At 36.7% G+C, this 22,922-nt stretch overlaps 1 protein-coding gene and 1 long non-coding RNA gene across 7 annotated transcripts in view; one reads left to right on the top strand and one right to left on the bottom strand.

The window, feature by feature from the left end:
• LOC144289901 (uncharacterized) overlaps positions 1-11,514 on the top strand; it is a 32,960-nt gene extending 21,446 nt beyond the window's left edge. Inside the window, exons 3-4 of the long non-coding RNA XR_013357851.1 lie at positions 2,933-2,993; positions 11,155-11,514. This is a non-coding gene — a long non-coding RNA (uncharacterized LOC144289901). The remainder of the gene's footprint in view (positions 1-2,932; positions 2,994-11,154) is intronic.
• CACNA2D3 (calcium voltage-gated channel auxiliary subunit alpha2delta 3) overlaps positions 1-22,922 on the bottom strand; it is an 832,272-nt gene that overhangs the window by 305,801 nt on the left and 503,549 nt on the right. The window lies entirely within an intron of this gene.

Here is a 22,922-nt window from a genome sequence, read left to right on the forward strand (position 1 = left end):
GTGTTCAGTGATGAAATTAAATCGACATCATCTTCCTTTATCTTGACAGTTCAGACGACTGGAGGCAATTGCTGCTCTGGCTGTCGGGTTAGGATAGTCAGTACTAAAATTATTATACTGCCTTTAAGTTTATCTTTGATTAAAAATTAAATTTAACTTCCCTTTATCATTTTCCATACTCCCAACAACATGCATGTGTTCTCCAAGTTAAATCAAGATGGACTAAATATTTAATACCCTGTACTAATTAGCTACAACTGTTACCTGATTTCTCTCTGTAAATGAATGTGAAAGGGCCCGGGAGGCCTAACGTTAACCTTCATCCACTCTCGTTATAGGAGAGAAATTACAGGCTCTAATTAGATGCTTCAAATTGCAAAGAAATAGAATTTTCATAACCAGCTTATTAAAATCCTAGGGCCCCTTTGGGATAGGGCAAATTGCTTCTATTCTGATCTGCTTATCCTGGTACAACACCATACAGAAGACTCATGTTGTCTGCCATACACAGCTCATATTTCTCCCAAATTAATGAGTACTCAAATTATTCCAGCTGCCCTCTTGGCACAAGAAAAAATTGAAAATCTATGGCTGCCAAGTGATGTGGATAACTCAGCTGCTAAATAAAATATGCTTAAGGGGACACAGCTGCTGGGGTGCCTATTTACATTAAATTTACTAAATCCATGAACACAGAACAAATGTCCCAAGACAGCTAAACAGTGTTCAATACTTGGGTTAACCCTTTTATTTGTCCAGGACCCTCAAGGTACAGGTTCCCACGTAGTGAGGCAGAAACACAAAGTTTTTACTAAAGGATTTTTCTTCCCAGGACAGATCTCTAAGCATTACCAGAGGAGGACCAGGGAGAAGATCCTTAGTGAGTCCTCATTTTGGAAAGTTCTAATAAGTTTTATTTGTTTTGGTGTTTGTCTTTGTACAAGCCAGTCAAAGATTTTATTCCTACTAGAATTAAATGTAGATCTTACATTTGTTAAATTTTGACATTTCATAAATCTTCAACAAGATCTCTCTACTATGCTCTCACCTCTTAATTGTTTAAAGGGTCCAATAAACTCCAGATGACTAAGACATGAAGGTCTTAAAAAATGATGTCCCAACAGTCATCAGTCAATGAACTGTGTATCAAATGGAAGTTCTCAGCCATTCGGTGTGAGTTCTTAAAAAGATCCCTGAATAACCAATTCAGACAAAAAGAATGAGATAATATGGGACTTCTTCCATTACTGTCTCAAAATTCCAGATGCTAAGGGATTTAATTCAATTGCCTCCAAAATCCTTGATCACTGATATTATCGATGACCTAATCTAGGCCAAAATTTTTAATCCAGAGTTCAATGGCTGAACCTCCATCCAGATCCATGTCTCAACCACATAAGCACTTACGCAATCCCTCAAGTCAGTCTTAGGCCACCAAAGGATGGGTCAATGAGGATCATCTTTTCCCACTGGATTTGTAGGTGGTTTTTTCTTTTTTTTTTAAAGATTCATAAGCTATAGCCTGGGTTCTCTAGCTAATTATAAAAACATGTCCTGTGTGCTGTCCTGAATTTTCTACCCTGTGCACTTTGCATCGTCCAAATCATGTAAAATTATAGAGTGATGTCATCAGATAGATCAGGCTCAGGGGAAACAGATGAAGATTCTATAAACACTTTTCGCCCTTAAACACGTAGCCTAAACAGAATGCTTCCTCTCTCTGTAAAAGGGAAATGGCAACAAATGAGATTTAAAAAACAGCATGGGGACATGTGAACATCAATTCACAAACATTTGAAGATGATTAAGGAAACATAGACATAAATGAAGATAAGAGGGAAAATGTTGCTCTTAGAAAGAAAAAAAAAAGCCTTGACACTGGAGGAACCCAATACAAAGTCAGTTTCAATTACATGGTGATGCTTTTGATCCATGCCATTGCCATATATACTTTTGCTTGTACTGGAATGTTTGTCTAAAACCCAAGTGTCTCCAAAGAAGACATTACCTACCTTTAAACAATCCTGCCTCATTTAGAATCTGAGGACTCAAACATTTTAACTCATAGCCACAGAGTCCTGGGTCCTGCTAAAAATAAAAAAAAAATTGGAGATGTGGTCTTTGCAGTTATTTTCCTAAGATGAGTGGCATACTCCTCCCACCAAATACAGAATTATCCAGAGTCCTTCACTGTCACTGACTCTTCTAGAGCCACTATGAGCCCTGGACATATTCTGTATCAAAGCCAAAATCAGTACAGTCAGGGTGACCTTTAAGAAAGAGTAGATGTAAATGACCATGACCTGAAAAAACTATTTACATTTCATCTTGACTGTATCACATTACAGTATAAACATAAAAGTGGTCCTCAACAACTTTCGGGTTTACACTGGGTCTCAAAAATTAGCTCTGATGAATGATGTCAGGTGAACCCATTAAATGAGAAAGATAGAATCAAGTGTTAATTATCGATGCTGGTAACAGAAACAGTGCCATGGATAGTATAAAACATCATAGGTTCTAAGTGTTCATTTCAGAAGGCAGTATGACTTTGAATGAAGGTATATACCTTTCCTAATGATCTTAGAGGAATATAAATCTAGGAATATGAAAAAAAAAGTATGTACACACAGGTGTATATATATGTCTATGTATGCATTCATTTAAATATATAACTACATAAAATCACATGACAGATTTACATGCAATCATTGATGACTCTTCAGATTCTTTCATTTCTTGCCAAGTTGACTCTTTTAGGATAATTGCCAACCAAGTTCTATATGGCAGATCAAATGGGCCGATAGTTTTTAAAGCATAGTTCCCTATCTTTCAATGCAATGACACCATTATTTGATCTCTTGACAGTTTCAATTTAGAAAATCAAACCAAAAGATGGGCTTAAAGAGAATTTAAATTAATTTTGTTTCAGTAATGCAGCAATGGTTGTTGAAAAGTGTGACAATGCATAGCCAAGAGTCAGACTCACTGTGGTAAGTTAAATATTCTGTTTCAATCTGATATGTTCTCTAGAGGAAGCAAAACACTCCAAAATGACCATTTCCATTAGACATTCTTTCATATCTACATGCTCCAGCTAACATTTTAAAAATAGAGTCAGTGACCACTGGAAGCAGAAATAAGGCCTAGCAGTTGTCCATAGAGACTAATCCAACAGAGTTTTTCACATATATGTCTTCTGTACATGGTCCTGGTGCCCCCAATGTGGATTACACAGGAAATTTCAGTATCCTCAAAGGATTTTTTTCTGTCTTGTTCATTACTATACTCTTAAGATTTAGAACAGCAAAGCTGAATGCATTAATACAGAAAATGCTGGTCTAGGCCTTTAATATGCTAATACTATGGAGTGTATATTTCTTCAAGTAAGAAGTAGGTCTTTCTAAACTTTTCTAAGTTACTCACACTAGTCAGTAAAAAAAAAAGACTCTATGAACATTAATTTTTAAAGTGTAGAGCACCTTTAAAAATTGGCATTCATAGACTTTCATATGCTAGAAAGAACTACCTCTTGACCATACTGTGGTAAAGGCAATATTCCTATAAATAACTCCTGAATGGAAGAAGCTAGCATTTCTGTGCCAAGCATTTCATCAACAAAGCTGCATCTGATGTCCACCACTACTTGGTCACTCTGTACACAATCAAATATAACAACAGATTTGGAGTCCAGCTTCCTGAATGAACAACTTTTACAACCAAATTAAAAAGTTTTAACTGGAGAAATTCTACTTATAGCTTTGATAGACTAGATATTGTCAGGTGAATCCTAACACTATGAACATCTATTAGGACTGGATAAACTATAAACACAAACAGCTTATGCAGGCATCAGAGAATAACTGTGGCAACCAGAACTTGAAGGTATTAGATCCTAGAGGGGAGAGAATTGCATGGAACAAAGCCCCACATTTACTGTCCCTCCTTTTATTGTGGTATTTGCCAATTCCTGGAGCATGGCATGGAAGCCAATCAAAAAATAGTAAATGAGAGTTAATGCCAGGCTTACTAGATGGGACAAAATTGGGTTCAGTGCTACAGAGAAAGCCATAACATGAGGGAAAAGAAAAGATCCCAAATAAAATGGAACCCTACAGAAGTAATTCTATATGATGCAGGCAATTTCTTCTTAAGGCATTTGCTAACCCCTACATTGGGAATGTGTGAGATAAGACTCCACGAAGCCAAGTAAAGAGCAGCCGGAAAGAGATTGTAATATTAAGCAGAGAATTTGACAGTTGCCAAATGCTAAGAAATCAAAAATTGAAGTTAAGTGTTCATCAAGAGGGGCATAGGTAGAAACCACAGGCATTCATGTGAAACCCCTGAAAGGGCTATGCCTTAGAAGTAAGAGCAAATCATAAATAAACTAGTCATAATTGGATCAAGGAACCCTGCCTACCAGGGTTTAATTTATTCCTTTCAAGAGGAAGGTACCAATATCCAAAGCCTCAAGAACTGCCAGGCATGCTAAGAAACAGTCAAATAAATGGAAATCAAGAGAGATAGAGGGAATGAGAGAGAGAAAGACTTAAAGGTGATACAGGTATTAACCACGCACAGGCTCTAAAATACCTATTATTAAAATATCAAAGAAAATAGAAAAGATGAAATATAAAAAAATGGAATTTCTAGAACTGAAACAGTGACTGAAATTAAGAATTCCACATATGGATTTAATTGGAGATCAGACACTGTGCAAGAGAAGATCAATGAACTGAAGAATAAGTCAGTAGAAAATACCCAGATTGAATAGCAGAAAGGAAGAAATAATGGAAAATAAAGGGCAAAAAAGCAAGTATGTGATATGATTAAAAGTTCTGATATGCAATTGGAATTCCAGTGGAAGTAAGGGAAAGAATAGGACAAAGAAAATATTTGAAGAAAATAAGCCAAAAACTTTACAGAACTAATGTAAACATACAGCTATAGATTCAGGAAAATAAACACACTCCAAGTAGAATGAATACAAAACAAAAACATATTTATCCATAGCATAATAAAAATTCTAAAAACTGAAGGTAAAAGTCTCCAACACTGCTAAAGAAGACAGAACTCTAAGAAGACAGAGCAGTAATAAGATGGACAATTATTTTCTCAATAGAAACAATGAAAGGCAGAGACAACAGAACACATACTTGAAGGACTAAAAGAGTCTAAGTCTCAATCTAGAATTATATAGTCAGTAAAAGTATCCTTTAAAGTGAAAGCAAAAATTTAAACATTTTCAGACAACTTTGTTATTAGCAGAATTCAAATACTTCAGGCAGAAAGAAAAATGATCCCAGTAGTTAGCACGGTAATGTAGGAAGCAATTAATAACACAGAAAGGAAAAAAAAAAAAAACTATATGAACAAATCTAAGTAATTAAAGTCTGTTCAAAATGACAATAATCATGGTTTTGGGGTTAAATGGCATGAAGAGCAGGAGGGGTAAAATAGAGTTAAACTGTTCTTAGGTAGATACATTATCTGAAAAACAGTAGAAGTAATAACTTAAGGTAGATTCTAATAAATTAAGGGTAAGTGTTACAATGTCTAGGATAACACCAAAAGAAATATGTAATAATGTATAACTAGCAAGCTAATAGAGAAGAAAGCTGAAAAATAAAACAGTTTTGCCTTCTTTCAGATTAATCAACTAAGGAAGAAAAAAGAAACAAACTACAGATGGGACAAAAAAGCACGATGGTAGATAAGCTCAAATATATCTATAGTTACATGGAATATTGACATTTTTTAGTATCTCATGTGTCATGTTTTTCCTTTTGAACCTTGTAATCCAATGTAATTATAAATATCAATAATTATCTTTTAATAAATCTAATAATAAAAGAATCTATTCAACAGAAAAATATGACAATCCTATGTTATATACTGAGAATAACAGACATAGCAATGTATCAAATAAATACTAAATGAAAGGGAGAAATAGACAAATACATAGAAATGGGGGACTTTAAAACACCCCTTTGTAACTGACAAAATAAGCAACCAAAGCAATCAGTAGAGATACGAAGATCTGAATATCACAATTAGCCAACTTGACCTAATTGATCTATATAGAACAGTATATCCAGCAACTGCAGAATGCATTTTGTTTACAAGTTCTCAAGATCAATAACCAAAACACATCACATGCTTGTCTATAAAGCAAGTCTAAATGTATTTGAAAGGATGAAAATCATACAGAAGCTATTCCATATTTCAGTGGAATAAGCTAAAAATCATAAAATATTAACTAGAAAATTTGGACTCCAAATTGCTTCAAAATTAAATAATCTGTTTTAAATAGCCCATGGGACAAAAACAAGTTCACAGTGAAAATTAGAAAATCGTTTTAGTATAGTGATAATGGAAATATGATATTTAAAAATGTGGGATTATCGCTAAAGGAACTAAAGGAAAACTTTAGCTTTACTTGCATATAATAAAAAAAGATGGAAGGCTGAAAATCAATGATCTAAGATCTCATTCAAACAAGCTTTTTAAAATGTCAAATTTAACCCAAAGAAAATGGAAGGAAGGAAACAACAACAACAAAAGAATACAGTCAATAACACAGAAAACAGGTGTATAATACCAAAAGTTGCTTCTTAAAAATCCAGTAATTGATGAATCCTTAAAAAAAATAGAATAAGAAAAAATGAGTGGAAACACACAGTTAACCACATTAAGAATGAAAAAGGGAAAGTCCTATAGATCTTATACATATATATTTCTTTAAATGAGGGTACTTTATAAATAACTTTAGGCCAATAAGTACGAGAATTTGAGAGAAGTGGACACATTCCTTCCAAAGTACAACTTACCAAAACCGATTAAAGAAGAAATTTAAAAATTGGAATAACTTTACATCTATTAAAGTGATTGAATCTATAATGAAAAATTTTCCCTCAAAGTAAACTACAGCCCCTTGTGGTCTCAACATTAAATTCTTCCATACAATTAAGGAAGAAAGAACAATCTTACACAAAACCTCCCAGAAAAAGAAGAAACACTGCCCAACTCAATTTGGGGCCAGCATACTCGAATCAAAAATCAGAAGAAAGCTTTACAAAAAAGAAAATTTTTAGACCAGTATCTTTCCCGATCATAGATACAAAAATCTTAAAATCACAGCAAATCAAATTCAGTGAGAGATAAAAGCTTAATATGTTAGAAAAAGTTGGTTTTATGCCACAAATTCAAGGTTAGTTTAACATTTGAAAATCAAACAATGTAATTCAGGGCATTAAAAGATTAAGAAGGAAAAAATAATATGGTAATTTCAAAAGATGCCAAAGCAGTACTAGGTAAAATTCAACAGCCATAGAACTAAATTCTTACCAAGCTAGGAAAAGAATAGAACTTCCCAAGCTCAAAAAGAATATGTACAAAAACAAACAGCAACCTAATACTTAATAATGAAAACACTACCATTAATGTTCACCCTGTTCATCTGCTAATCTCTGTCCTTGCAGCATTGTTCTCATGGTCCTAGCCAGGCAACGAGGTAAGGCAAAGAAATAAAGGCATACTGATTTAAAAGGAGGAAATAAACTAGTCATTATTCAAACACAAAGTGGTTATGGGCACAGAAAATCAAAAAGGATATATAGATTATAACAATTAGAGTTAGTAAATGAATTTAATGAAGTCACAGGAAACAAGTCAATATAAAATATCTATTTTGTTTTCATATATTAGCACACAAAAATTAAAAGGTGTATCATTTATAGTTACAGCAAAACCTCTCAAGTATCTGGCAATAAATATATAAGAAAAGAAGATGTGGTTTATGTATACAATGGAATATTACTCGGCTATTAGAAATGACAAATACCCACCATTTGCTTCAACGTGGATGGAACTGGAGGGTATTATGCTGAGTGAAGTAAGTCAGTCGGAGAAGGACAAACATTATATGTTCTCATTCATTTGGGGAATATAAATAATAGTGAAAGGGAATATAAGGGAAGGGGGAAGAAATGTGTGGGAAATATCAGAAAGGGAGACAGAACGTAAAGACTGCTAACTCTGGGAAACGAACTAGGGGTGGTAGAAGGGGAGGAGGGCGGGGGGTGGGAGTGAATGGGTGACGGGCACTGGGTGTTATTCTGTATGTTAGTAAATTGAACACCAATAAAAAATAAATTAAAAAAAAAAAGAAAAGAAAAGATGTGTAAGACTTCCAACACAAAATAATATAAAATATTACAGAAAGAAAATTAATTAGGGATGAACCCAGTTCACAGATTAGAAGACTCAATACTGTAAAAATGTTCAGTTCTTAAATTGATTTTCACACTCAACTTAATTTCAAACTCAGCAGGATATTTCATAGAAATCAACAGATGGAATCCAAAATTTCTACAGAAATGTATCCTATTCGTGTGGAGAAAAATAAACTTTAATCAATTCCCAATGGATCTTAATAACAAAATTTAAAAAGAAGCTTAAAAATAAAGCTTCTAGAAGACAATATGGAGAAAATCATCTACCTTTAGGGTAGGAAAATATCTTAAATTACACATAAATATTCATTTCCATAGATATCCATAAAGGAAAAGATTGATACACTGAACTTTTTCAAAATTAAAAACTTTGTTTATGAAAAGATAGCATTCTAAGAGAAACAGAAGAAGGCACAGAGTGGGAGAAGACATTTGCAGTATGCATATCTAATATCTACAATATATAAAGAAACTATTACAAATCAATAAAAAGATAATAAATTTTTAAATGGGCAAAAGCTTAAACAAAAACTTCACAATGGCTTCCAAATAGCTAAGCTGATAAACAGAAGTCATCACAGAAAGGTAAAAGAAAATGATGCTTAAATACTAAAACACATAAACAGAATGGCTAAAAATAAAAACGTCGGGCATATGAGATGTTGGCAGAGAAGAACTAGACCGCCCATTATTGCAATCACTCTGGAAAATTCTTTGGCAGTATCCACTAATGCCTAATATATGCATCCCTAATAAGCCAGAAATTCTACTCTCAGGTATATCCCCAACAGAAATATATATGTACCCAAATGCCCACTACAAGACGTGTGGAATAATTTTTATAGCAACATAATTTGAAATAGCTAAAATTGGAAATAACTTGTGTATCCACCTACAGAAGAGATAACTAAATATTGATATATCCATATCACAGAGTACAACATAGCAATGACAACAACAAACCACTGGCACCCACAACAACCTGGATGAATATCACACCAAAATATTGATCAAAAGAAGCCAAAAACAGAAGAGTATATACCAGAGTGGATACCAGCCAAACAGAGAAGAGTATATATACACCAGTATATAGATCAAACTAATCCAGGGTGATAGAATTCAGAAAAGTAATTACGTTTGGGGGACATAAGGACTGGAAGGATGTGTGATGAGGGCAGCTCTAGGGGTTCTGGTAGATTATCTTGATGTCTATGATGTTGGTAAGAGTGGTCACTTGGTAAAAAAAAAATCATAGTTATACACTTTTGTATCTTATCACATGTATTTTTGAAACTTTCAGTATATAAGGTCATTCAAAAGTTAACTGACTGGGCTTATGTAAGATTGTATCACTAGAGGAAGTTAGGGGAAGGGCCCATGGGAACACTTTGAAATACTTGCACTTATGAGGAGTCTTTAAAAAAAGAAGTCTATTTTTTAAAAAAAAAGGAGTCTAAAATTTTTCCAAAATTCAAGGTTTTTGTTTGTTTTTGTTGTTGTTATTTTATGTTATAACAGTCTTTGTGATAATGCAGCACTGCCATCATTCTTGTTACAGTAAGTATAAATGATCCAGAGCTAAGATACTGGCCTGGTAAGGAAAGAATCTATGGTTGTAGTATTTTTGCCATAGAAAAGTGTGAACGTATCTGGAACCTGGAAAAGTGGGGCTGAATCTCAGTAGTTCTAGGTGAGACCAACTGACCTTACCGGTTTCCACTTTCCAAGCATGGCCATTGCTCTCACCATGCAAAATCCAAAGAGTCCTGGAGTATGTCAAGCCTGACAGTAGCTAAGAAGCAGGCAAAGGTGGCTCCTAAGTTTTGTCCTCTAGGTAAGCCATCCTGTAAAGATAGCTCATTTGGAAGGATCCTTGGCCTCAGAGCACAGCGTCACCCCACCACCACCCAGAGTCAGTACAATGTGCTCCTTAAAGAAAAAGCTCCAGCTTTGATGATTTTCCTTCTGAACTATAATCTTGAATAAATTAATGCCATTGCTAATCTCACCCGGATGAACAAAGGCTGTCTGCAAACAACAGCACTCTTGTTTCCTGGACTGGTGACATTAAAATATCATCTTGTCTTTCATCATCTTTGTCTTTATCTTCAGTTATTCCTGCTGTGGGATGAAAACAGCTCAAGGTATTACTCCTACTGAGTCCAGGTCCTACAACATATTTCTTTCCAACCAAGAAGTTGGGGCTTTCTGCTCTCTATCCCTTGGTCCAATTGTCATAATCCACCTTAACCAACAAATCCATCCTCCTCTCCACAAAGACGATTCAAAAACTATCATCACCTATGTAAAACTTGAACAATGGCTACTTTCATTCTCCAGACATATTCATCTCATAATTACATATGATGCAATCTGGGGAGGAATGTTTAATGGAATAAACATTCACTCTGAGATTTAACTACATGAGAATAGGATTTTGAAAATAATGCTCAGAATCCTGCTAGCTTGGCCCCAGACTGGCAGGGGAATGGCTGTTTCAACTCTAATTATTTTCAACAAGTTCCTGAGTACAAACAAAACATCCCAGACCTATCCTTGATCTAGCACTTACTGCCAGGCCCGCCGTGTGCCAAGTACTTTGGCTGTATTAGCTCATCTAGTCCTCATCTCTTAAGAGGTAGGAATTATTTTTATTCACATAAAACAAACAGGTAAACTAAGACTTGAGGTCATCCAACTAGTGAGAAGATAGGGGATTACAATTCAAGAGTCCATTATCTTAATCACACCCTGGACTCCTATATGGGTTAATGATATCCCAGAGTGGGTGGCTGCTTACCTTTCTACCAGCTATTCTTCTGTGAGGATAATGATATCTTCTTGGATCTTACTCAATTTGTTTCATTCTTCTTATTCATAAAATTGGCTTTGCCCAAACCATACGTTTTCTTTGCAGAATCACACAATTCCAAAGGAATTTCAGGCCTTGAGCTTTGGCTTTGGAAAGCAGAATGCAGAACTCAAGGAGGAACTAGCTCTCACTCTTATCATCCCATTTATCATCACTTCTACCAGTGAGGGAGGAAGTGCGCGATTCTTCCTCAAGACCCAACTACCAGCAAAACAACTGCCCCTCTGGAAAAACAATTTCGTGAAATGAAATTGGAGAAATGGAAATGGGGTCATGTCTGACATTGAGCATGTGACTGGCTCTGTTCTAAGCCATTTTATTTGTCATAACATTACTATACAGTGGTGCAATAGGCAGTGTAATTCATTCTCCTTCTTCCATCCCCAATAAAGTATCCATATTTTAGCCCCTGGAATTTATGATTATGTTACGTTACATGACAAAGGGGGATTAAAGTGGCATATGTAATTAAGATTGTTAATCTGATGACCTTAAAATAGAGAAATGATTCTGAATTACCCTGCTGGACCAATGGAACCCCAATGGTCCTTTAGAGTGGAAGAGGGCATCAAATTCAGTACTATTTTATGAGGAAGACTCAGCTGACCACTCTGGCTCTGCAGATGGAAGAAGGCCATGAATTGAGAAATGTGAGAAATCTTTAGAAACTGGAAAAGAAATTATCTTTTAGAGTCTCCAGAAAGGAATACAGCCTTCCTGACCTTTTGAATTTAGCTCAATGTGATCCATGTCAGATTTCTGACCTATAGAAATTTGAGTTAAGTCACTACATTTGTGGTAATTTGTTATAACAGGTAGGTTGTACAGGTAGGTTTTATTATGATCATGATCCCTATTTTTCAGATGAAGAAATTATGACAATAATCTCTATTTTACAGATGAAATCTAAGCATTGCAGAGTCTTGCCTATCATCAACCAATTGGTAATAGAGTCAGAACCTGAACCACAGTGTTGAGAGCCCACACTCTTAGTACATTTTATCTTCCTGCCAAAGTCACTCATCCCTATTATTTCTTTCATTACAAAAGAGGTTTTGTTTAACAAGTCTAATATTTATTGTGTAAAAGGAGGGAGAAAGAAACAATTGTTTAAGATTTTATTTATTCAGGAGAGAGAGAGAGAGAGAGAGAGGAGAGAGAGAGAGGTAGAGACATAGGCAGAAAGAGAAGCAGGCTTCCTGTAGGACCCTGATGTAGGGCTTGGTTCTGGACCCCAGGATCACACCCTGAGTCAAAGGCAGATGCTCAACCACTGAGCCACCTAGGCATCCCAAACAATCTTTATTCAGTTTTCAGCATGCAAGTCTTTGATTGCCTTAGGTAACTTTATTCCTAAGTACTTTATTCTATTTTATGTCATTATAAATGGGATTATTGTCTTTATTTCTCTTTCACAAAGTTTGTTTTCAGTGTATAAAAACATAACTCATTTTTGTATATTGATTCTGTATCCCACAACCTTGTTGAACACACTTATTAGTTCTAACAGGATTTTGGGCAGGGGGTGGTGGAGAGTCTTGACAGTGTTTTGCATGTGAGGTCATGTCATCTATATATAGATAATTTTACTTCTTCCTGTTTTGAATTCCCTTTATTTCTTTTTCTTGCCTAACTGCTCTGGCTAGGACTTCTAGTACTGGGCTGAATAGAAGTGCTGAGAATGCACATCCTTTCTTTGTTCCTGATTCTTGAAAAATTGACACTAAGTCTTATTTAAATGTGTGGTAGAATTTGCTGGTGAAGTCCTCTGAATTTGGGTGTTTCTTTTTGGGGAAGTTTTGGGTGACTGATTCAATCTCCTTACCAATTATTGGTTTGTTCAGACTTTCATGATTCAGTCTTGGTAGATTGTATCCTTCTCAGAATTCATTAATTTCTTCTAGGCTATCCACTTTGATAGATGATAACTGTTCATAGTAATGTCTTAGGATCCTTTTATTCTCCCTTTGTGGCATCAGCTATAATGCCTCCTCTTTCATTTCTGACCTTAATTTAAGTCTTCTCTCTTTTTCCTTAGTCTAATTATACAAAAATCAACTTAGTCTCAATGATTTTTTTAAATTATCTGTTTCTTTCATTTCTGCTTTAATCTTTATTATTTCTTCCCTTTTGCTAACTTTGGATTTAGTTCTTTTTTTCCTAGTTCCTTGAGGTGTCAAATTAGGTTATTTGAAATCTTTCTTCTGTTTTGATATAAATGCCTATCACTATAAAATTCTCTCTTAATATTGCTTTTACTACCTCCCATAAGTTTTGATGTGTTGTATTTTCATTTGTCTCAAGATATTTTCTAATTTCTTTTTTGACTTCTTTGACCCACTAGTTGTTCAAAGTGTGTTTATTTTCCACACATTTGTGAATTTTCTAGTTTTCCTTCAGCTATTGATTTCTAGTTTCATTCCATTGTGGTTGGAAAAGATCCTTGTTATGATTTCAATCTTCTTAAATTTGTTGAGACTTATTCTGTGACCTGTCATGTGATTTATCCTGAAGAATGTTCCATGTGCACTTGAGAAGAATGTATGTTCTGCTAATGTGGCTATATTTAATATTCTAATTCCTGGTGAAAAATATTTGTATAAATATCTTCTGGAGTCTCTAGTCTAAATGAAGTCTTCCATTTGTATAAAGATGCTCACCATCCCCATTTCTTCCTTCTGGGCACTCACAAGGATTGTGTTTCTCAGTCTCATTCAAAGTTAGGTTGGGTCTATGTGGCTAGGTTCTGGCCAATGTAATATAAGCAGAAATGATATACCCACTTCCTAGCCGGCCAAAACCATGCCTATTTAATACTCCTCAATCTTCCTCTCTCTCGACACAATTATGGAAACCACATGTTGAAGTCAGTGTACCAACGATGGAAGGATGGATAGACACCTCCCAAAAAAACTAACAAATCTTATCACATTGGTATGTGAGAAGAAATAAAACTTGTTTTTGTAAATGTATTATACATGTTATTGCAACATAGTCCAGCCTAATTTTATTAACACAAATCTCTCAACAAGACTTTTGCTTTTCCTTCGTTATGCTTATCACATTTGTTATGAAATATACCACTTGGAGTTTGCTTATTTCCTGATTCCTCAGTAACCATTGTTCACCTGTGTTATAACTGGCCAGGTGGTAATTCAGTGTCTGGTACACAACTGCTCAATGAGTACTTGTTCAATGCATGAATACATGGATATTTCACAAATGAATAAATCTACTCTATGATTTTTGTCTCTCACATTTCTGTTCTTTTTTGGTGAAAAACAAAGGCATATTTTGTTTTTGGAAGACAGGATCTCTACCAGGTGCTAAGCATTGGCCTTTTTTTTTTTTTTAAATAAAATTTTAAGCAGTCTGCAACTGAAGTTTAAAAATGAGGATGGGTCAGAATGAGATTTTAGGGTTGATGAATAGATGTAAACAATAGTTAAGATTGGTCACATCTCATCATACCAGAACTAGTGGGAAAATAAAACTATGTCTTTTCAATTGATGAAGTTAAATAAAAAGAGGAAATCTTAAGATCCAAGATTTTAGTCACCAAATTGGGCAAGGAGGAAAAAATCTGTAACTAGAAGCCAAGGTAAGCTTGTTAGGATCTCACTCCTCCACCAAGAACTGAGGTGTTGGAGGAAATTGTTGGGTCTCTTGGGATGTGGGCACTTAAATTATGCTTAACTTACACATTTGCATTTAAAAGCATTCTTCTTTAAAAAAGTTAGCTATCTATCTCTTTTCCAAATAATCCCTGCCCTCTGGCTCCAGCATACTTGGGCCAAAGCTATGGGTATTCATGTTAGGATTCCAGATTTCATGCATCTCTGCTCAATCAACATGTACCTATTATAAACAACCCAAAATCCAGTTTGGCAGTAATCCCAAGGTCTCCAATCAAAAGGATCTTATTCAATTCCATCCTTTCGAAGAAGTGTTTATTTGGGTTATTTTTCTGTCACTTTGTCTTTGGTAGGCTCTTCAGAATAAGCCAAATAGCTAATAATCTAAACCTTAAAACTTGTCTAATTGAATTGAAATTTCTATATTTTATTAGATATGCAGCCTGAACAGCAGTTTGGTAGCCTGCTACCAAATTAAATAACACCTTTGTATATATAATATGATACTATCCAGCAACTTCTTATTCTCAGAGATAATAGATCAGTAAGTTGAAACAAATTATTCAGTTGCAGACCCAGAGAAGTTTCACTCGATGGTTTTATATATCCTTCAATTGAATCAAGGCAAGGAATATAAGGCCTCTGGGCTCCTTGAATTGTTTCCCATATCCCTGACTTTTGGCTTCATATAAATAATTACCTTTTCTGGATTTCACCCTTATCCATTGTCCAACATGGTAGTATTTCAAAGCTTTAAACAATGCATATCCAAAGCTTCTGTGTGGATACAGGTGGACCTGAAGTCACATATCCAAGCTTTGATTATTATAGCTGGGATCCAATTCCAATTGGAAAAAGGGAATGAAAACAGTATTTGAAGGTACCTTTCCATCAGATGAATGCTTCCTCTGATAGATAAATAGAACATACTACTCACTGTTCTCAACTCACCTCCCTGCTGAAGTCAGACAAGCAAACAAAATCTCAGGCAGCCGTATGCCCCAGAATCCTCCCGACCCCCAGCATTTTATGTACCCCACACAGTGAAATTCTTGGATAAGTTGGCCAAGGAAATTCAATATGTTAGCAAGAATCCTATGGAAAGCTGCCCTCACTCACAGGCTTTTTCATAATATGGCTTCCAGGTAAGCTTTGGAAACATTAGCCATACGTAGCATTGGGATTACAAAGAAAATTCCACAGATGAAAGACAGAGTCAGGGGTCTTTTCCAGCCAACAAACCCAATGTCAATCTTAAACTATAATGTAGGATCTCTTTCTCAAACTCTAGGTTGCTCTATGAAGCCTTTTCATAGATTGGCACAAAGATGTAGATATCTTTTGCATTGAGTCATTAGACTGATGGCATAAAAAGCCAGGGTTGACCAATTTATATGAACTTTGTCCAGAAATTAAAAGGCAATGGGCACATCCAATGAATGTAATCAACAAACTTAAATATAACATGTGGGAAACACACATGACAAGCTTCAAATCAAATCTCTCCTCTGACCTCCAAAATGCCAAGAATGTCCCCTTTAGAACTGGACTGGACCATGGCCAATTAGGTCTGAATTCACTACATATGTTTTGGGAGGTGGGACTTTTGTCTGGACTCACTCTAATGAATCATTGGGCCTTCATGGAAATGCTCTAACTATAACAATTTTCAGGAAGTTGTTGGTTCTTGCCTTCTTTCACTTGTTACCCCTTAATACACCTTCTATGCATTACTTAGATTAAGGACTTTGTAAAGGAGGTCTTTGTAAGAGAAATAACTCAGGCAACAGTGCAGCAGAGCATGAAATCCCAATCTGGATGGTTGGCTGCTTTGTAAAATGTGACCGAGAATGGAGAAGCCAAAAACGGAGGTAGGGAACAGAGTGATGGAGCTCACAGTAGCTGATGGAAAGCTTCCCAACCATATCATGACAGTTGGCCTGTGCAGGGTTCTGAATGAAATCCATTATGTTGCCCACAGAGCATGGGATTCTGGCATAGTCTGTGCAAAAATGTTTCCCTCTGTGTGCTGTAAAAGTTATCAAAGCCTCCCACTGCTCTTCACCCTGAGAATGAAGGTCTAAAGCTGGAGAGCTTCAGTTCTCACAGTGCCCCCAATAAAGAGTTACAGGATCATTTTTAAAGGCAAGCAATTGTACAGCACTTTAGGTAAAGGTACAGTCTCCAGAGGCATTGCCATTCAAGGGCAAGTTGGTCTCAATGGCAACCTGCTATGGATTATGGGTGATTAATAACTAATGAAAGTCAAAGAACCTGAATCTGAGAATATTTTAAATAAATACACATTCTAATCCTACTACTAATAATGTCACCGCACCCACTTGTATTCTAAAGGATTCAGGAATTCCTGAATGGAAGGGAAAGAGGTAACTGCATAATGCTAGGCAAGCATTGGTACATGTAAAACATGGCAACATCATGCATTACTTATTTCATGCTGAACAAGGTTGTTGAGATCTGCCAATATTTGGAGAACAAAATGTCATTTTAGGGGGTGAGGCACCCTATGCCAACCATCTGTTGAAATGTTAGTTTCAGGAACAGAACCAGTACATAGCTTTATCCAAACTCCAGTTTAGCTGAAGAAAATGGAGGATACTATCTCCTTGTGTCAAAAGTTGGCTTTGTTGGATAAAATGAAGTAAGGCATTGCCGGGTCTTCCTGGACATGCTTCTAGTGAAAAAGATACTGGATCATGAAAGAACTGGACTTAAATGCAGGAATGAGGATCTAGTTCATTTAGCTTTACAGTATGTGAACATGAGGGTCCCTAAAACACATGAATGAGCTAGTAGTGGTGCTATTGCACAAAAGGCAGAGAGTCCAGAGCCGATCAGTCTATTCTTGTATGAGGATTGCGCGATGGGAAAAGAAGCCATGGTTCCTCATAGAGGATGAACCTCAGTATCACTGAAGTGCTTATTCAGGTATGAACAAAGCTATGGTCTTCAGGTACAAATCTTCACACCAAATCGCAAACTCATTAAGTTGGGATCAGCACATTATTCAAAGCAACTTACATTCTAACCAGGAAGATGCCTTATTATTTTACAAATTATATCAGATAATCTAAACAAGGTTAAGGCAAAGGTTTTGGTTACAGAAACAATTAGGGGGGAGGCTCCAACTGTTGAATGAAATAATGATCCTGTGCTAAAATACTCATCATAGAGACTGGTCATCAGTGAGAAAAGACACTGTTAGTGTGCTCTCTGAAACTTCTGAGTTCATTTTTTTTTTTAACTATGCAGTCATCACTCCCTCAAAACACACACACACACACACACACACACACACACGCAAATAATGGCAACAAAACTTGTGAGAATTCCCTGCAGTGCTGGCTCTATCACTAGGGGTGGAAAAAGATGACGTTATCGTGCCCCAGGAACAGGGATCGGGGTCTACAGAGAAGCTACCTTGCAACTCAAATTCAAGAACAGAATTCCTAAGACACTGATACAAACAATTACACTTGGCCACACTAAGAGCTAACTGCCTGGAGAAAGGAAATGACTCTTGGAGAAAGAGAAAGGAAGGACTTAAAATAAGGCCAAAGAGTTAAAATAAAAATGGTAAAGTGTGACTATTTACTACTTCCAGACAGTGAGTATTCAGGACATTTGAAATACTGCACCAATTAAAAACAATGAGCTCAATCTTTTGATGACTGAGCCACTTTTAGAAATAGGAAGAAGTACCCATGAGGTTGGCAGTTCAGGAGCTGTGCCAGCGACACTCAGAGGGGCCCTTGTAGCCCTGTGTTCGGAAGGGTGCGGGACGCAGTGAGACCCCACTGGGAATGTCCATTGCTTTGACTCCAATTCACTCTCCACTGTCCACAGGGATCTCTCCCCTTGAAATAGTCTTCCACGCAGTTCAAAGAAATAGAAGTTTCTGGGGTGGGGCTGGTGGGGAGAACTGCCATGCACTTCAACAACAAGTGGATTTGGATCATTTCTTTCCAGATTTTAAACAATGGGAAGGGAGTCCCACATTTGGGTCACTGCCTTACATTAGGTGAGTTATGTTTGTGTCTCTTGGCCTAACTACCTCTCGTTAAAAAGATTGTACCCCAGTACAACTATGTGCTATTTCTGATCACCAACATCTGGGTGATCAGAAAGACTGTTTCTACTAAGTCCAAAAAAGGAAATGACTAGCTCAACAAATTTTTATCAAGACACACAGCCCACAGAGATCACCAAGCCTGCAGGAAGCCACAGGGGGAAAGGCGAAAACCCATTCAGGTATCAAAAATTAGACAAAAATAAAGAAATGGAAACTATTTACAGAGAGGAGATCCAGCATCTCCACCATCCCCTCACCAGCCCCCGCCCCCCCCCCCCGAAGATTTTAGCTGTCCTTACAAGTCAGTTAAAAATGTTTAAGGAACGGACTGCAGCATTTCTAATGCGGCTGTCACACTACATTTAATGCAGAAAAGATGTATTTTTAAATGATCCGGTTACTCCGAGGGCTTTGGCTTATAAAAAGCCTTTTTTATTGAGATTCTAAATTCCAGTCTGAATAACCTTTCAATTTGTTCCAGTAATTTTTCCCCTCCTGCATTTGCATTGGCAATACAGCTGGAGTCATTTCAAAGCCCAGGCCCTGAGCACTGAGCCTTTTGTACCCAGTCTCCCCCTTCAGCATAGACTGTGGGTGCCAGATTTGACATTTCTATGAAGCTGTTTGCACAAGAAAAACCATTTACTTTTCAAAGATCAAGATTAAAGTGAGCTTAGGAAAAGAAAGAGAGAATGTAGTATTTTTCATTACTCTAGTGATTACCTGGGGGCTGAGGTAGGGATTTGGACAATGAATTAAGTCACTTCAAGATTTCTGGAGTGCTGCAAACAAATGTGGCTCTTGGTTAATAACTCTGTCTACACCCCAAATCCCATGTTTATCTCTAACCATCACTTCCCTTTGGACTCTATTTTGAGCCTCCTACTGGAACATTTTCCAGCTTGAGGGACACTCATGACAAAATTTCAGTGTGGAGATATGTACAACATGTGAACACTACCACTTTTTATGTGGCATCTTCTTCCTAGATATCAACAGAAAAAAAGAGACCCTTGCAGAAATGGGAACATTGTGCAGGGATTCTTGGTAATTCCAAAAGAAACCTGGTAGGAGGATAACAAATGTGGATCAAAGCACTATCCCATACCCAGCACAGAAATAGTTTTATCCAGCTTTTTTTTTTTTTTTTTTTTTAATCTGAGTAATAGGCCACCATTCCAATTGTGGGGACACTAGGTATTTTGAAGAAAACAATACTACTCGAGAATCTGGAAACTACTTGTGCATTTATTTTGTTGGAACAGAGTTAGTCCTATAAGATTCTTAATGGTAAATTCTAGCCCCCAAAATGAATCTTGTGTAGATGGCCTTGAACAAGGCAAACTTCATGGTAAAACTTTTAAATGACCTTTTATAGGGAATGAACTTCTCAACATGTGTTCACATCGTTTTGTTGTTGTTGTTTTAAAGATTTCACCCATTCACTCATGAGAGACACACAGAGAGGCAGAGACATGGGCAGAGGGAGAAGCAGGCTCCCTGCAGGGAGCCCGATGCAGGACTCTATCTCAGATCCCAGGATCAGGCCCTGAGTCGACGGCAGACGCTCAACTGCTCGACCACTGAGGCACCCAGGTGTCCCCGTATTCACATCTTTTAAGCACATGTTCTGAACAGGAGCTAGGTATGCTGGGTACAGAAAGAATGGGGAAGGAAGCCCAGTAGAATTCCTACAGTTTCTTGCAAACAACTTTTGGCTTCTTGTAGTTAGTAGGGCTCATTTTATTTTCATTAAGATCACTAGTTTTCAAAACCTTAACATAACCAGCTTCTCATGTAATTTGTTTTTGACCCATTCTTTTTAGCAGAAGCTAACATTTACAGAATATTTTTACATGTGATTGACATGAATTATTTTATTAAATACTCACATGATCTATAAGGTATATATTATAGCTATTCCCATTTTATAGATGAAGGCTAGAGTAGTTAATTTGCCCAAGGCCATAGAGGTAGAAAAATGGTGCAGTCAATATTTAAAGACCGCATAATTCTCAAAGTGTGTTCATAATCAATTTGTCTCTCTGGCCCATCTATATACAGAATACTTTATTCTTTCTTTTACTTTTTTTTAAATAGCTTTTGACATTGTTGCATTGCTTTTACATTTTTTTAATTACTATTGAAGCATAATTGACACATAGTGTTATATTAGTTTCAGGTGTATGGCATATTGATTCAACAATTCTGTGTATGACTCAGTGATTACTGCGGTAAGTGTAATCATGATACAACATTATTACAATTTTATTGATTATATTTCCTATGTTGTCCTTTTCATCCACATGATCTATTTATAACTAAAAGTTTGTACACCTTAATCCTCTTTATCTCTGATCCACTTTTGACTATCAGATGATCTTTTTTTGATGGACTGTACTTATTTTTGTTGGTAGAAATAAAGACAATGTATAGGACCAGAGATAATTTTTAAGGCCTACAAAGAAATTTCAGTTCAGTTGCCAAAAAGGCACTATGAAAAGATTCTGACTTCTTTTCACCGTGGCCCAGTTCCATTTAAATCCAGAACAGAGAATCCTGCTGCCTCTGCCTTTAGAATTGACAGCTCATACCTTTGAGAACTTGCTGTGACTTTGTGGGAGGCAATTCAACAGCTAAGGGCTAGAGTTCTGGAGTCCACTGGCTTGGTGTTAGGATCACATTCTTCCACCGACCAGTTGTGAAACTTCGGACCAGCGACTTTCCAACCCTATTTAAGGGGCTGCTGATAGTACCTACCTCACTGGGCTGCTATAAGAATCATGTGAGACAACTCACAGAAAGCACTTGTCATAAAACCCAACATCCCCTATAAAGTCCATTACATCAAAATTTAATCTTCTTTTAACTATTTGCCATTCTTCTACCAACTGGTTAGCCAACGTTTCATAAATTATAAAACACTAAGGGTATAACCATGTGTATCGGAAAAAAATAAAGCCCCGCATCTTAACTGTTATTTATTTGAGGCATTCTGTGGAGCAGTGCTGCCCAATAGAACTTTCTGGAATGAGGAAAACATTATATATTGGGCTAATGTGATTACCATGAACTAAATATAACTACTGAATGCTTGAAATGTGGCCAGTGTGATTGAGGAACTAACTTTTGAATTTTCTTTAATTTTAATGAACTTAAATGTGAACTTAAGTACCCATATACGTCTCACAGCCACCAAACTGGACAGTACAGTCAGCCTGGGAGTGTGCAAAAACAGGCTGAAGAGCACAAATCAACAAAGAAAAAACATTAGTGGGAAAAACCACGTTTGGACAAGAATGACTGCTTAGCACTCACCCAGCAAACATTTGAGGGGACATAAGGGGTTGGGCAGCTGAAGGTGACAAGCTATGTGAGTCAGGACAAATCTGAACCTCATTCCCCAGTACCCCCCACCCCCTGTTGCCCCAACTATGATTAGTTGGTACAGGGAGATCATAAAGACTAGGAAAGGGTTCTGCTCCTTAAGGAGCATGCCTGTGTCACACACAGGTGAGGAACACGCAAGCTTCCCCATAAACACACAATTTAACATCATGGCTAATGTGATGCTTTTGGTTGGCCCGTTTGTGGTCATCCATTCAACTAGGGCCTAAAGTATCTCATAAAGCACCCTTGTTGTGGGGTGGGACTTACAAGGATAGAGCAATAGCTAAATTAACATGACTTAGCACATGCTAAGGCCCTTTCATACATCTCCTCCTCATTTAATCTCCTAGCAATCCAGGATGAAATCAGTATTATAATTTGCATTTTACGTAGACTATAAACTGAGGCATGGAGTGGTTGGTTAGTAACTCAGCCAAAGGCACACAGCAGGCACATCAAATCCGGCTCGATAAAGTCTCCATTCAGAAGAAGTACTCCTGAGAACCACACCAATAAATGGAGTATGGCTTAGAACAGAATGCTACTAGCCTAATAGGGAAGGTAGGTCAGACACAAGACAAGGTAGAAAGTGGTACATATGTTGTCAGGGGGAATAAGAGAAGAGGTCACAAGGAAATGGCTTCTGGGCAGTTTGGATGTAGAGCATGTGGCTAAGTGAGTTAAGCAAGTCATTT

Source organism: Canis aureus, chromosome 19, assembly GCF_053574225.1.
Source record: "Canis aureus isolate CA01 chromosome 19, VMU_Caureus_v.1.0, whole genome shotgun sequence".
NCBI lineage: Eukaryota > Metazoa > Chordata > Mammalia > Carnivora > Canidae > Canis > Canis aureus.